Source organism: Lonchura striata, chromosome 3 (assembly GCF_050655825.1).
Source record: "Lonchura striata isolate lonStrDom1 chromosome 3, ASM5065582v1, whole genome shotgun sequence".
In the NCBI taxonomy this organism is placed as follows: Eukaryota; Metazoa; Chordata; class Aves; order Passeriformes; family Estrildidae; genus Lonchura; species Lonchura striata.
The window spans coordinates 77,452,633-77,466,622 of NC_140705.1; the positions used below are offsets into that span (position 1 = coordinate 77,452,633).

The window sequence follows — 13,990 nt, forward strand, 5'->3', positions numbered from 1 at the left end:
AGGGAGCATACCTCAGGACAGCAAACCCTGCTGCCCACTAAGAAACTTCACAAGTTCCTACATCAGAGGTTATCCATCTCCTCAAATAGCAGGAGCAGAGGACTCAGGAACCTGATTTAGCTGGAGCCAAGTAGGGACCTTTCATCAAGCAAACAGGAGGAATGTTATTCTGGTTGATGGGCAGCTGGGAGCAATGATAGCTTCTGCTGGCTGAAACAGGTTTATAAGTGGGAATTTCTTACAGCACTCTCTGTCCCATACTGGTAACCCAGCTGCCAACTGTGGGTGCATAACAGAGCTGTGAGGCATAAAGTAACCCTGGTAGCAACAGTAGCTGCCAGTCTGTTTCCTCCACAGAGGGTACTAACACAAAAGCAATGGGTGAACACAGACCATAACCTCTACAAGCTATCCATGCTTATAGTCTAACATACCACAGTCAACTGAAATGGAAGGTCATATGACCCTTGGCTGAAAATGGTCATGGTACAGGAAAAACTATGCACACCAACTCTGTTTCTGAGTAGAAGCCAACATATCCAAATATTAAAAGACTCTAGGCACCAGAAGGTTAAACAACATGAGCGTATTCAGGAAAACTGAAAAAACACATGGATCAAAATTCTTCCTTTCTTAGCTCGTGGTCACTTACTACAAAAACATTTGTACAAGGCTAAAATATTATTTGCACAATTACCATCAATTATGGTGCACAAGCTAAAGGTCCAAATAGACATAAAACAGCTGATGAACAGACCATGAGAGCAATTCTCATCATATTCCAGCTAGGTAAGCTTTACTCACTGTGGAAAAACAACCCAAGGGCATCAGGAGATCAACACCACTGCAGTGCCTTCCTAGGTTCCTTCATCAGTTTAGCTGCAGGCTGAGAGCCAGCTGCTGAGGAACAGTAACAAATAGCCTAAGGAAGTGGAACCAGCTGTTTCCACCATTAACAATAGAATGGCTTCAGGTGAGAGACCTCTGGCCCTCTGTGGTCCCTGCTGCCAATAGCCACGGCAGCTGGAGTTGCCCTTCCAGAGTGAAACGGGGGCAGACAGTGCCTATGTACAGCATCTCTGTAGTGGGATGAAGTCTGTAGAATGAGTTTTGCTGGGCTCTGAAGGTTGATGAAGAAGGCACTTTTGGCCAAGTGACAGCTCTATGTCTGAAGTCAGCATGCTGATATGGCTCTATCTTTTACTTGTCACTGCTGTGAGGTTTCCTATGAAATAGTTTTCCAGGAGGAAAAGTTGCTTAAATGCTATAGACTATAGGAGGAATGTATCCTTCATTAAAAAACAAGTCCATAGAGAGCAAAACTACAAAAGGCAAAGTTGACTGATGTTTTGGTATGGCAGTTGTTCAGATGGCTGCAGGGCTGTTTCTGGCTGTTTTACCTGTCATGCACCTGGTAAATGCCTCCTCTCCTTTTCAAAGCAAAGCAATACAGCCATGGCAGTGCTGCCAGATGATGCCATGGTCCTTCAGCACAGCCCTGAACTCTGCAACAGGTCGACTTTCCTCCAGGAAACCTCTACTTGTCCTGCAAACATCTGTCACAGCCTGACCAGTGCTCTGTTTCTGGCAGGGCTTTGCCCAGCTGTCTCTTTCCACCAGAGAAAAGGAGTTTCCCCAGCCAGACTCATTACTCTGTGAGATTAATGGCCAGTGTGGGATGGATGCTGTGCTTCTGGCTGACTGGGATAGTGACTCTTCACTGTTGTGCTCATTGAGATATTTTTCTTCCACATTTAGAGATGTCAGTTTTGTCTGGGCTTTGCTGGACTAGGCTAGTGCCTGCTTAAAATAACTTTGAGCTGTCTCACACAAGTGGGGAGGTGTCCTTTTAGAAGTGAATGTGTTAAGTGTTGGTTGTACCAGCAAGAAGCACACACCAGTCCTTAACTACTCCTCCTGCTGCCAGCACAGCCCAGAGATACTGTGCAGGGCCTCCTGCCTTCTGCTGCCCCCAAGTAAGCATTAGCACAGGTAGACACCCTCACATTCCAGGCAAGCAAGGTCTAGGCAAGCTCTTTTTCTTCTCTGCTTACATCAGTGCTTGTTCAGGCCCTTAGAGGTATTTCCCTGGAAGTGAAGCCTGGGGCTGCCACACCATTCTCTGGCAGGCTTCTCTCAAGGTGACTGTGGAATGGATCTTTGGGGCATGGCATCAGCAGCACAGTGAGGTTTGCAGTGTGCTGGCACTTCCCACCAGCGCTGCTGTACATGGAAACAGGCACCACAGTGTCAACTGTCTGTTCTTGCTGAGCAGCAAGGAATAGTTCGGCTTTTGTTTCTGCTAGTTTGTTCCTAATAAAAAAATTAAAATCTGAAAATAGCACATGATGTAGGAGCTTGGATCTGGGACTGAATCCAGCACTGCCTTTAGAGGACACAAGTCGTGAGGGATGTGTCATATTAGTAGCTTGCAGCTAATGGACTGGCAAAGGCTGGAAGCTGCACTGGCTCCTTGCCCAGAGCCCATGGAACTGCTCAGGTAGCAGCGTCCAACAGTTTGGCCAGTGGACCATGACAGCTTCTTCATCCAGAGGTAATTAGCTAAGGTTTCCACAGGGCACCAGCTTCATTCATAGGTGCCATCATCTCCCTCCTACCTCAGCTGCTTAATGTCTTCCTCGGATCACAAAAATACCTTTGTCCGTGTCCTCGGTTAAGGCTACTGCAAATTTCTAAGGGGAGTAACTGCCTCTCTGCATCTGGCACAATCAGAGCAATGAGCGCTGAAAGCTAACAAACAGAGCAGGCAAGAGAAGAGTGTCTGACTATCCTTTGGGCAAAAGGATGTCGAAGAACCCATTCACAAGGAAAACATCATGTGAGTGACAAGTGACAGCATGTCCTACCAGTTTATGTCAGAACCAAATCCAGCAGAAAGGCTGCAATGTAGTGCAAAGTGTTCATCACAGCCTGGCGTTAGGAAACAGGAAGTGCTGATTTTCCACCCAGTTCAAGCTGGTAGGGAATAGTGAAAAAAGTTTAAAATTATAAAGGAAGGAGGGGAAATAGCAGAGAAATTAGAGGAGATTCTGCTTTCTTTGCCTTGAATAGCAAGAGTAGCTTGTTATTCAGTAGCTTGTATTCCTGAAACTAAGAAAAGCAGTATTTAGCTTCATTATGAGAGCCTCCTGCAGCAGACAAGAAAACAGCACTGTGATGAAGCTGAGGTCAAAGGTGTGGCCAAGCCTGGCTGCATTGCTCAACAGCTGATAGACAAGGAGGCACAGCAGGGCAGACAAGGAGGTACCACGGCCTCTGGCTTTCTGGGGCTCTAACTCTCATGGCCAGGTACCATTTATAGCTGGGCCAGCAGCCCTGTATGAACAGTGTTTAACACCAACATCCAGCACCCTTAAGAAAACATTGACACCCATCATCAAAATCCTGTGTTATTTCTATTAAAACTGCACACTTAAGGCATGGAAAAGAGATGTAAGCATAAATCTCCTTATTCTAAAATATGTTCCTGAGCATGAGGTAGTTGCCATCACCTAAAAGAGACCCAGGCCCATACATGAGACTATTCAAAGGAAGGAAAAATTACAAGTTACAAAACAGTGGTGGCTTGTAGTATAGAAATGCATAGCCTCTCTTTAGCTGCACACTTTGCCTTGTCTGAATGTAATACCACACCTTTTGTTCATCAACTTAACTTTTACTTTCTCCAGTGCAAATATTTTGTATGCATAAGCTGCTAACAATTCTCTTGAAGATACACTCCTAAATGCTTATTGCTAATTTCTTCATTAAAGTGCCTGGCATAGTATGACAACCATTTTTGGTAAAAAGTGAAACATTAAGTTCGTAATTTTCCCAGTTTTCCATTCTTTAAACTGTTTCACAGGGATTATTTGCATTTTTCAGTGCAAACTCAATGAAAACAAACTGTTACCATGTACAGAAAGCACTTGTTCGCTCTTCCAGTAGGGAGAACCTGTAATTTACCTGTTAACAGGAGACAATTTGATGCATTTATCTTCTTAGCTGCAAGAAGAATTTGACAATAATGTAGGAAGTTTTTTAAATTGAGCTAGGCTGAAGGAGTGGAAAGAGCAGCATGGATCACAAGCTACCTCACAAATTATTATTCCCATGCTTTTAATGACTCTACTTGAACAAATGAAATATACCAGGAGAAAATAGTTTTTTTCCTAGGAACACAAAATTGATACAACCATCCAAAAATTCAGCAAGAATTTCCTTCTGGTGTCATCTTTGAGACTTCCTGGCTCCACTTGTCTCCTCTCTTCACAATTCTTTCACAGCTACTGGCTTGCCTGCAAAGGGAAACTGCAACACCTCTGCATCCAAAAACATGATCAGCTTCTGCTCTCTCTTCTTAAGCAACAAGAGCTAGCTATCCACCTAAGAGGCAAAAACCACACAAGAATCCACTGCTTTGACTTGTCTAGCAAAAGCAGGATCTATCCCCAAAGTCCAGACGTGAGCAAGGACATCTTAAAATATCCATAGGATAATGAGATTTGCAGGCTATGGATTTTTCTTGAGATGCATTTGTAAGAGGCAGAAAACTTTACACTACAAATAACACAGGTTTGCTGGGTTTTTGTATAAATCAGTTTCCTGTCACACATTTTCCTGTTTTTATTAGTATTTTTAAAACTACCAGGCGTGAAACTGACAGATCCTAGTTTGCAATTTTTTCTTTTTTTGGAGTGAAGTCTTTTGCTGTCAGCTGACAGCTGATTTACAGTCATTGCCTTCATATATGTCACTGGAGTGAATAAACCGAAACAAATGATTCTTTACTACAGGAATTGAATTTTTTTCCCAGCACCAACAGCTCTCCTCCTCCTCCTTGAGTTTTTAGAGATGACCTCTTGTGATTGCAAACCTGATGCTGGCTTTGTAGCCCATGAGGATTATATCAAATGTCACGCAGTCAAATCAGCCAACAATGTTGTTATCTTTCAGTATTTTTTTGCTTGTTTAAGGAGATAAATTAAAACAAACAAAAGTCAATATATCAGTGATTTGGTTATGCAAACAATTAAAAGATAATCTCAGGTATTTGGGATCCCCAAGTAACATAACTGGAAGGAGATGTGAGTCTGTGGGGTACAAATGTCTCAGGAGTGGCAAAGTACATGCCAAAGGAATGGAGTTTATGGATCACCTTGTTTGATGCTTGAGAAAATAAAGGAAGGAACACAGGAATATCTAAAAAATAAGTAGAGGTAGTGCTTCAGACCCAAGATTAAGGGAAAAATGAATCATGAAAACATAGTTTGTTATTTGTCTTTTTTTAAAGAACACACTCTAAATGAGGGGAAGAAAGTAGAGAAGGTAGCATTGGAAGCTTTTAACATGCTGGGAGATGTTGCTGTGGGTGGTGTGCTTTCAAGTGTGTTGAATGTTGTACATAAACTGATGTAGTTTGTGCTTTTGATATGGTGCTACTGATTTGTTTTTCTCTACTGAGTCTAAATGAAATTCAGTGTTGATTTCCTAGATCTAAAGTATAAGATAGCAAGTCTACATAAGCAGCTCCTAGCAGTTACAAAGAATAGTGGTTTTGTGTTAGCATGAGAAAGACATTGACATACCTTGTTATTCGTGTTGTATTTTTTATGGGTGAGAGCTTTCCTGGAAAGCAATTTCAAGGCAGTTCCAACAGTACTTCTATAAACTCTCACCTTATTTTTAAAATATGGTTTCTTATATTGAAAACTATTTTCCTCTAATAAAATCATTACTCTTGTGTTTGAAGCATAAGTCTCAGAACAACTCACACAGAGTCCAGCTTCCTGCTAATGAGTTGATATTGAGTGACTATGAGCTGGCAATGTATCAACTGCTCGTCATTAAATCATTCCCAAAATGAACATTAATGAACTTTACCTACTTCAGCAATGCAAGGTGGCTCATATTTCTGATTTCCAATTCACAGCAAAGTGAGTTGAATTCAGCCTACACTGCTGACTTCACTGAATTGCTGTGTAGTGAGTGACCATAAAAACAATGAGCTTTTACATGTATATATTGGATGTTCTCATTAAACATGTTAATTTGGTCATCCAATATATTACAGCTACTCCAGTGAATTTACAAATGGAAATGGACAGTCCTAATATCCTGCTTTAAACTATTAACTTCATGTTGGAAGAAAGTACTTCTCCTTAAAAGAAAAGTATTTTTAATGTAAAAGTTTTGTATTCAGTTAGCTTTTCCCACTACAGTACTGAAAAACAAAGAAACAACATGTAAATCAAATGTCCTTAATTTTGTCATTTGCTTTTTTTTTCTCAGTGGTATTCAAATGTGGTGTTTAAATACCAAAGCTTCATAACCCACATTTTTCTGTAGTAGTCTGGCACCATGTCACACTTGCAGAATTGAGAAATGTATTTGAAAAGAACCCTCTGTGAGACAGGCTTACCTTTTTTCAGTGAGGAGAGGTCTTTGAGATTAACACATACTGCTGGATAATTGTTCAGAAATGGTTATCAAAGTGTCATGTCCACACGTTAAAATATGTCCCAGAAAAAAAGTTACAAAATTGAGGGTCTCAAAGGCACAAATTTACAGGGTCATTACAGGCACATTTCAGAGGTCAGTCTGTTAAAAGAGAAGGTTAGAAAGATATTTGATCATAACTACCTCCATGGAGATAAGAGGAACCTCAGACTGTACATTAAAGTATTGATATGCATGCAGCCAAAGATCAAACTCTGTGGCTCCAGCAAAACCAGTTATGTCTTCTTTCCTTGTAAATTGCTGCCCAAGATGAGTTTATCACTGTAAACTATGCCATTTCAGGAGACATTTAGCCATCCCTGCTCTGCTGGGCAGCAGCCTCTGGGATGGGGTGGGTGAGCAGATGGGGCAACAGTTGCTCCAGTGATCTCATCTGAGCCTGATGTTGAATGCTTGTTAACATCTTTGGATAATGAGATAAGAAACACCAGGGAGCTGAAAATAGAAATATTCAAATGCAACACAAAATGCTTGCTTTTAAGAAAGAAATAACTATGTGAACAGTTTCCTGTGGGATCCAGTTGATTTGTCATTATATGGTGTGTTTAAAACAAAACCAGATGTCTACTAAAACCTATTCATGAATAGGAGTTAGGGACTTTCTGCAAACATCAGTGAATTTAATCCTATTACTTGCTTTATTTAGGAAGTCATCATAGGTCCTTCTGGCCTCTAGATACATGAACCCAAGAATCTTTGACAGAAAAGCAAAATCGCTATTCAAGGTATTGCCTTACTACAGGAGCATTTGGGCAGAAGAACCATCAAGTTAAAATGTAACCTATTTGCTGGTGACAAAGAAGTTGTCATAGTCCTTTCCAAAAAAAGCATTTCAGACTTCATAAATTTCTGCCTGCTTCTCTTCCCATGTTTGGCTAATATAAACTTGAACTACTTTTTCTTTCCTTCATGTTACAATCACCTTTATTTCCTCAGGTGTCCAATAGGAGAAAAAAAATAGGGGCTGAGAACATGATACACCTGAGATTTATGTCTGCAATGGAATAATTTTTCTCTATATTCCAGTTTGGGGGGAAAAAGAATCTGTGTTTGCTTTTGTTGTTACAGTTGGTTTGAACTTTTAAAGCATGTCAAAGCACCTTTGAACTTTACAGAAAGAGATTTGAAAAAAAATAATCTTTTTTAAGTTTAAAAGAATAATGTTTCCTTTTAAAAAAATCAAATAAATGTGGTGTAACAGAGATTTAAAGATACACTGTACTCTTTGAGGAAGCAACACAGTTAACCAGATGGGATGAAGAAAGCTAAATGTGCATGCATGCCACAGAAACACTCACACAGTGAATTTCCTTAATGACTGAGGACTATAAAGCACACTGTAGCATTCAAATACCATCTACATTTATTGCATTTCCTAATTTAAGGACATAACTATATTTGAATAGCTTTACACATAACTGTATAATTAATTACAAAAAGCAGCAATACTTAAATAAAGGATACCCATGTACCTTCTCAGATGAGTTTGCACTGCCCACTCACTTAACAGCCATTTGCAGTAGCTGGCCATTCTCTAAGGCCTCCAGGTATGTTCCTTGTCATTTCCCTGCACCAGTTTTGGAATAAACAGTGTCTCCAATCCTTACAAAAGAATCCTAGAGAAATTGTGTAGTTAATTTAACCAGCCAACTTGCATTTACAAAGCAATCACAGATACCTCTCCTCAAAGGCCTATGGTCTAGGTTTTCTTGAAAGGATGGCAGCATTTATTGAGCTTCCCCTAACTGTTTGTTCAGTTTCCAAAAGAGATATTTACCTTTGTTCTGAAGATTAGACCTCCAATTATTTTTCATTTGAGCACCAAATTTTCTAGTCACTTTTCACTACCTTGGCTCAAAAGCATCATAAAGGAAGCCACCTTGCTAGTTCAAATCAGGAAAGATTATTTTATTTAGCCCTGCTCCTGACACTGCAAATACAACTAGGTAAAAATAATTTATAAAATGTCTTCTACAACCAAATTGTACTTATTTTAATTTGCTTTTCACAGAACTTCTTAGCACCAGGGGAGTGCTATCAGCATGACCCAAACCACAAAGAACTGACAAAAAGCAGCACTGCAACAGCTTTTTCACATCTCTATGCACACCCTGTCTCATAGCATTTTAGCACTGAGTAAAAACAGAGGTGGCAAAATCCTATTCCACAGGAGAAGCACAGACATGGATAACAGGGTTTGCCATGCACTACTCAACTTGCCCAGCTACTAACACTTGCTGTTATGGTTGCCTGGATGCTGACCTAGGCTTGGGCTGTAGCTGAGGAGGTGGGTACATGGCAGCACATTGCTCCTTGGAGGCCAGGACGTCCACGCAGTACAATGTGACACAAGGATGAAGCAGCAGGCAGAGATCTAAACAAGGACATCCACAGCTGCACTTAGAGCTGCCCTGCAGAGTAGAGTGGTGTTTGTGACTCTCAAGGGCACTAGCAGCAATAGAGGGCTCTTATCTGCCTTCTTTCCTCCTGATACATTCAGTACAGGTAGAAAAATACTGAAACTCTTCTAGGATTTTTGACCAAAACAGCCATATTCTTCAATCAACAAAGGGAGGAGTTGAGCTGCGTGGAAGCAATATCTTCCTAAGCAGGACTTTCTTTCATTATAAACTCAACTGCTTTGTGTTCCCTTCAAAACAGGAATATAAAAAAAATCCTCCCATGAAGAATATTTTCAAACTTCCTTGCAATTTTCAAAAGCCTTGGGAATGTTCTCTAAATTTCCATCTATGGCAGCAGCTTTAAAAATTAGTCTCTCTCAGTTGGTAGGCAAATTTAACAATTGAAGCTTCCTTACTTATACCCAGAATTAAACAAGCAAAAGTTACTGTTGCTCAGACATTTGGGTTGAAAGATTCAAACAATCTCAGGTAATTCACTTTCCCTTCAGATTTGGAGCCATCACAGTTTAGAGGTGTGTATTCCACTCCACGTGTTAAGGTCAGGTGCTTGCAAAGATGGTCTTCCCCTAACAGCAGGCTGAGGCAGTAGGAACAAGACACCTAAGGTCTCTAATCATGGAAAAATTTAAGAATTACAAGATCTAGAGGTAATTCATTAACACAAGAAGCAATTTCTCTGAGAGAAAGAAATGTTACTTCTTTCTCACTTTCCTGGGACATAGTCTTGGATGAATTTTTATATTTACAGAATAAAGTATTAAGTATATCTTTCTTGTGTGGTTGCAATGGGTCATTTAAAATAAATGTAACATTTACGGTACCTCAAATTTTATCTATACTGTAATACTTCTTGTTCTCACTGTAGGAGATACTACAAATACCACAGTAAAGCTCAAGTATCAGAGGGCACTAAAGTGCTTGTTTTTTAATGGCAGTCTCAAAATAAGAAGCTCATAAAACTGCAGTTATCTTAGTACTAGTAGTACTCAGAAGTGAAAGACAATGAGGTATTCAGATTCCAGCAGTAAATCCACTAAAGTCAAGTTAAGAGCTAGAATTAATTTGATCTTTGGAGGAAAAAAGTTAGTGTGAAGGTTAGAAATGGATGGGAGTTCAGGCCAGGGATTTTTGACTAAGCAAGAAAGCCTGGAGAAGTTGTGAGTGGATCCCTGAAAGTAGCAGCTGGGATACTGCAAAAGCTGTTCTCAGCAAATGGTTCATTTTGTGTTGCCTACAGCATCAGAGGAAGGAGGACAAAAAGAGTTCTGTGGGGATTGCTAAGAGAAGTGAAAATCATAGCTCAAGTGGCAGAAATGAAATGAAATGAAAGAGGGGAAAAAACTTCAAGAGTGGGATCTGAATGTCTTTTTAACCATCAGCAAAAAGCTAAAAACAGATGAGAAGTTTCTTCAAAAAATTGTAAGATTTCAAAGAATGAAGTCCCAGGGGAATGACTGTGACACAGTAGAGAGTTGTCAGTGTAAATCCCTGCTTACCTGGTTTGTGCTTGCTTTTGCTACCACTTAAACCCAACTAAACTGCTCACTGCACTGCTGTTCTGGAGAGACTGTGAAATGAAAAGGAATGAAGTCTAGTCCCTGGCCAATCTAACCTAAGAACTACATTAAAAATATGTATAAGTCCAATGTGTCAGAGCGAGTTCAACTCCTATCCTTACAATTTATATTCATGTCTTCCTAAACAACAATCTTCATCAAGCGATGGCAACATCTTAGTTTCCCTTCTGTATTTATAAATTATATCCAGTTTGGGAAAGGGCCTTCATCTTCACCTAACACTGACCAAAGTATCTTTTGTAACTAGACTGGACAAACCAGCAATTAAAAATCATAAGAATTCAGCTTGCAAGGTACCCCAGAAAGTCTCTGGTCCAACCATCTGCTCAAGGCAGGGTGAGACACAAGATGGAGACCAGAGTGTTCTCAATCTGCACCTCAAAAACCTTAAAGGATGGAGCATGCATAGCCTCTTTGGACAACCTGCTCCATTGTCTGACTATGTGCCAACTTGAACATCTCATTTCAACTAATGTCTATTATCCCTTACTCACCCAGCATGAAATACTGTGAGGAACTTGGCTCCATCTTCTTGTTACCCTCCCTATGGTTAATAGAAAATTAAAGGTAAAGAGTATGTTTACATATGGAAAGCATTATATGTCAATGTTAAATATTAAGATAGGTCCAAATCAATGAATATGAAGTCTTAAAGATCATCAAGTTTTAAAAATCATAATCTGGTTATAAGTTTCACAAATGTTGCAGCACAACATGTGATCAAGAACAAGGTAGAAAATGCGTTTTCACTTCTCTTGTTGTGTGGAATTAAGAACTTGATATAACTCTATGGTTTACAAAAAAAAGTCTTTGATATCATTGGCAAGGTGTCTCATTTACATGGGAGTAAACCAGGAATAGTCCTATTTAAAACTTGCCAATTCACATGATCTCAGGTGAAAATGGCACAGCAGTTGATAGCAAACTCTCAAATTAGAGCACTAAAAAACCTTTCCAGGAAAAAAAATAATCTCAAAAAGCTTGCTACTTCATGAAGGTTTTATTTGTTTATTTTATCTGGAATAATCTACTCTTTCCCTTGTCCATGTTCCTCTAATCAGTCTATATGGTACCACTTTTCTGCTGGCAAAACAGGAAGACAGATATGATGCCAGTATGCCTGAAGCTTGCCTCAGGCATACCCCTGCTAGTTTAAAATTTTACCACCTTCCTGACTAGCTCAGTAGCGTACAGATCCAAAAATCACAACTTATGGACTTGTGCCCTTGACAGAAAGAACTGTTTCAAAGCTTGAAATGCCCAAGTCTTGTCTTCAAGAGAAAAAAAAAAACTGTGTGTATATATATATATATATATATATATATATATATATATATATATATATAAAATACATTTTTAAAAATATATATAGCAAAAATCTGAATGAAATTTGCTACACACTTTAGTCAGGAATTTAAAGTCTTCCACACATTATGTTCAAGCTAGCTTACCAATAAATTTTTCAAACAAATTGTCCCCTAAAATCCATTTTTCTTCACTGAAGAAGTCATTCAATGTAATCAAGAGGTTTGCATATCAAACACATAGCAAATCATACCATGGGTCAACATTTAATAATCAGATCATATTTGACATGTGCAGAATATATCTGAGTCCAAGAACCATGAAATATATTCAGCCATATAATTTGTGCTGCAGCAGCAGAGAAGCAGAAGAGAATCAGATGGGTGCTGGCAGCACACTAATTTCTTGTCAGGTGTAACTTAGGCATGTCTAAGTGAATCCAATGGCATTGGCACCTTGGTAGATGGGTTCTCCATCAACAAAAAGACAAGGCCCACCATTAAATGCCACTCTCATGATTGAAAGGCAAACTGTGGTGCTCTTGACTGTGAGAAAAGAGTAAACAAGGTAAATCCAGACTTGGGAGGTCCAGAAAAAATTATTCTGATGTTGAAAGATGGTCAGGAACATCTCCTTCCTTAATAGGTAGTGTCCCACATAGCAATCAAGAGCAAGTGGACCACACCTACCCTCCCTATATCTGAGTCAGCAGCCCAGAAGACACCACAGAGGATACATTATAAAGGATTAACTTCCCCTGTATGTAGAGAAACACCAGGCACGTTCCCTGCACTGCTAGGTGCATGTCAATCCAGCTTTGCAGGAGTAACATCACCCTGCACCTGCCAAAATGTGAACCCATCCTCTTTTTTTACTGTTTGCTCCAGCAGCTGCCTCTTCATGGGTTTGGGCCTGAGGCTGGAGGCAGAAGGAGGAAGACTTTCAATCCCCACCGCAATGCTCTCTATTTTTCAAACTTTCCAGCCTTGAATTGACCGAAGACATTGCAGATGACTGTGTATGTAGCCAACTGCAGTTGTCTCTAGCACTTGCTCAAAGAATAGACAAAATAGGGAAACTAACTTAAAACTGCCAGATAGTACCTGATTTACGGGGTCCTGGCAGAGAAGTGCTGGTGCTGAGTGACTGCTAAAGAGTCTCCTAGAGCTTACAAGAATTTACAGCACTTTTTATGCAAGACTTAATCACCGCCATGGACATTTTTGTAAAAGGAGCACATTTAGGCCCAATCAATATGGAAAACTCTAAAGAAGTAAATAAGACATCTCACTAGCTAAAACCACTGATAACATGGAGCCTTTTAGGAGTTGTTAGGCAAGAACTTCCTCTACAAGTTTATTGCATACTCACTTCTACCACCCCATTTCCTACTCTCCTAAAAGTTTTCATGCTGACACCAGAGCCAAGAGGAAAAAATGTGTTATAATACCTAAGATATTTCAAGGCACTCTTATTGCTTTTAATAATTTAAGCCAATGGTTTAAATCAAAATTTTGTCTTGCCTCCAAGCATCTTAAGGGTCCATGGAAGATGTTACAGGGTTTTCATTTCCACTGCAATGTGATAAATACTGCTACGATTACAAGCACCATTCTTGGCAGCCTCAGATGCACTGGCCTTGGCTGTCCGGACTGCCTTTGAACTTGCTCTTCTAAACTCTTTCCTCTATATGAAAACATGATCTAGGGGAAAGAAGCTTGTTCTGGCCTGCACCTGCCCTACATGCAGTCAGAGCACAAGAAGCTGCTTCATTTTAATTTGGCTAGTTGGAGCAAAAGCTGAAGATTTTGCCCTGCAACTTCTGTACTTTTGACACCTGAGACACTCTGATGGAAGCCAGCTCAGCTCTCACTGAAGTCACCCCTCAACTCTGCCATCCTCCAGTCACACCCAAAGTCTGCTGAGGTCTAGTGTAGGCACTAAAAATCCTTAAAACTCATTTTGACATAAAAATACTTCCTTTCCAGAAAGTTCTGGCTGAGAAACGCACACCCACCCTCTGGACCAAAAAAGTTGAGGCCTACCCTAGACAGGGGAATTTCTGTCTTCCCCTGCTTCCCCCTCTGCCCTGTGAGAGAGCTGGGTCTCCTCAGCTTCAGAGAGTCCTTACCAGGGTGGAAACAGAACTAAAATAACTAGAGACAT

General features: G+C 40.1%; 1 long non-coding RNA gene across 24 annotated transcripts in view; it reads right to left on the reverse strand.

Annotated features, from left to right (window-relative positions):
* Positions 1-13,990, reverse strand: part of LOC110477926 (uncharacterized) — a 306,989-nt gene that overhangs the window by 222,303 nt on the left and 70,696 nt on the right. For 16 of the 24 annotated variants that reach the window (XR_014954343.1, XR_014954361.1, XR_014954356.1 and 13 more), the window contains exon 1: positions 805-11,648. The exons of 2 other annotated variants lie outside the window; for them this stretch is intronic. This is a non-coding gene — a long non-coding RNA (uncharacterized LOC110477926). Of the gene's footprint in view, positions 1-804; positions 11,649-13,990 lie in introns of those variants that run through there. 6 more of the 24 variants (XR_014954351.1, XR_014954346.1, XR_014954360.1 and 3 more) reach the window with 6 other exon arrangements.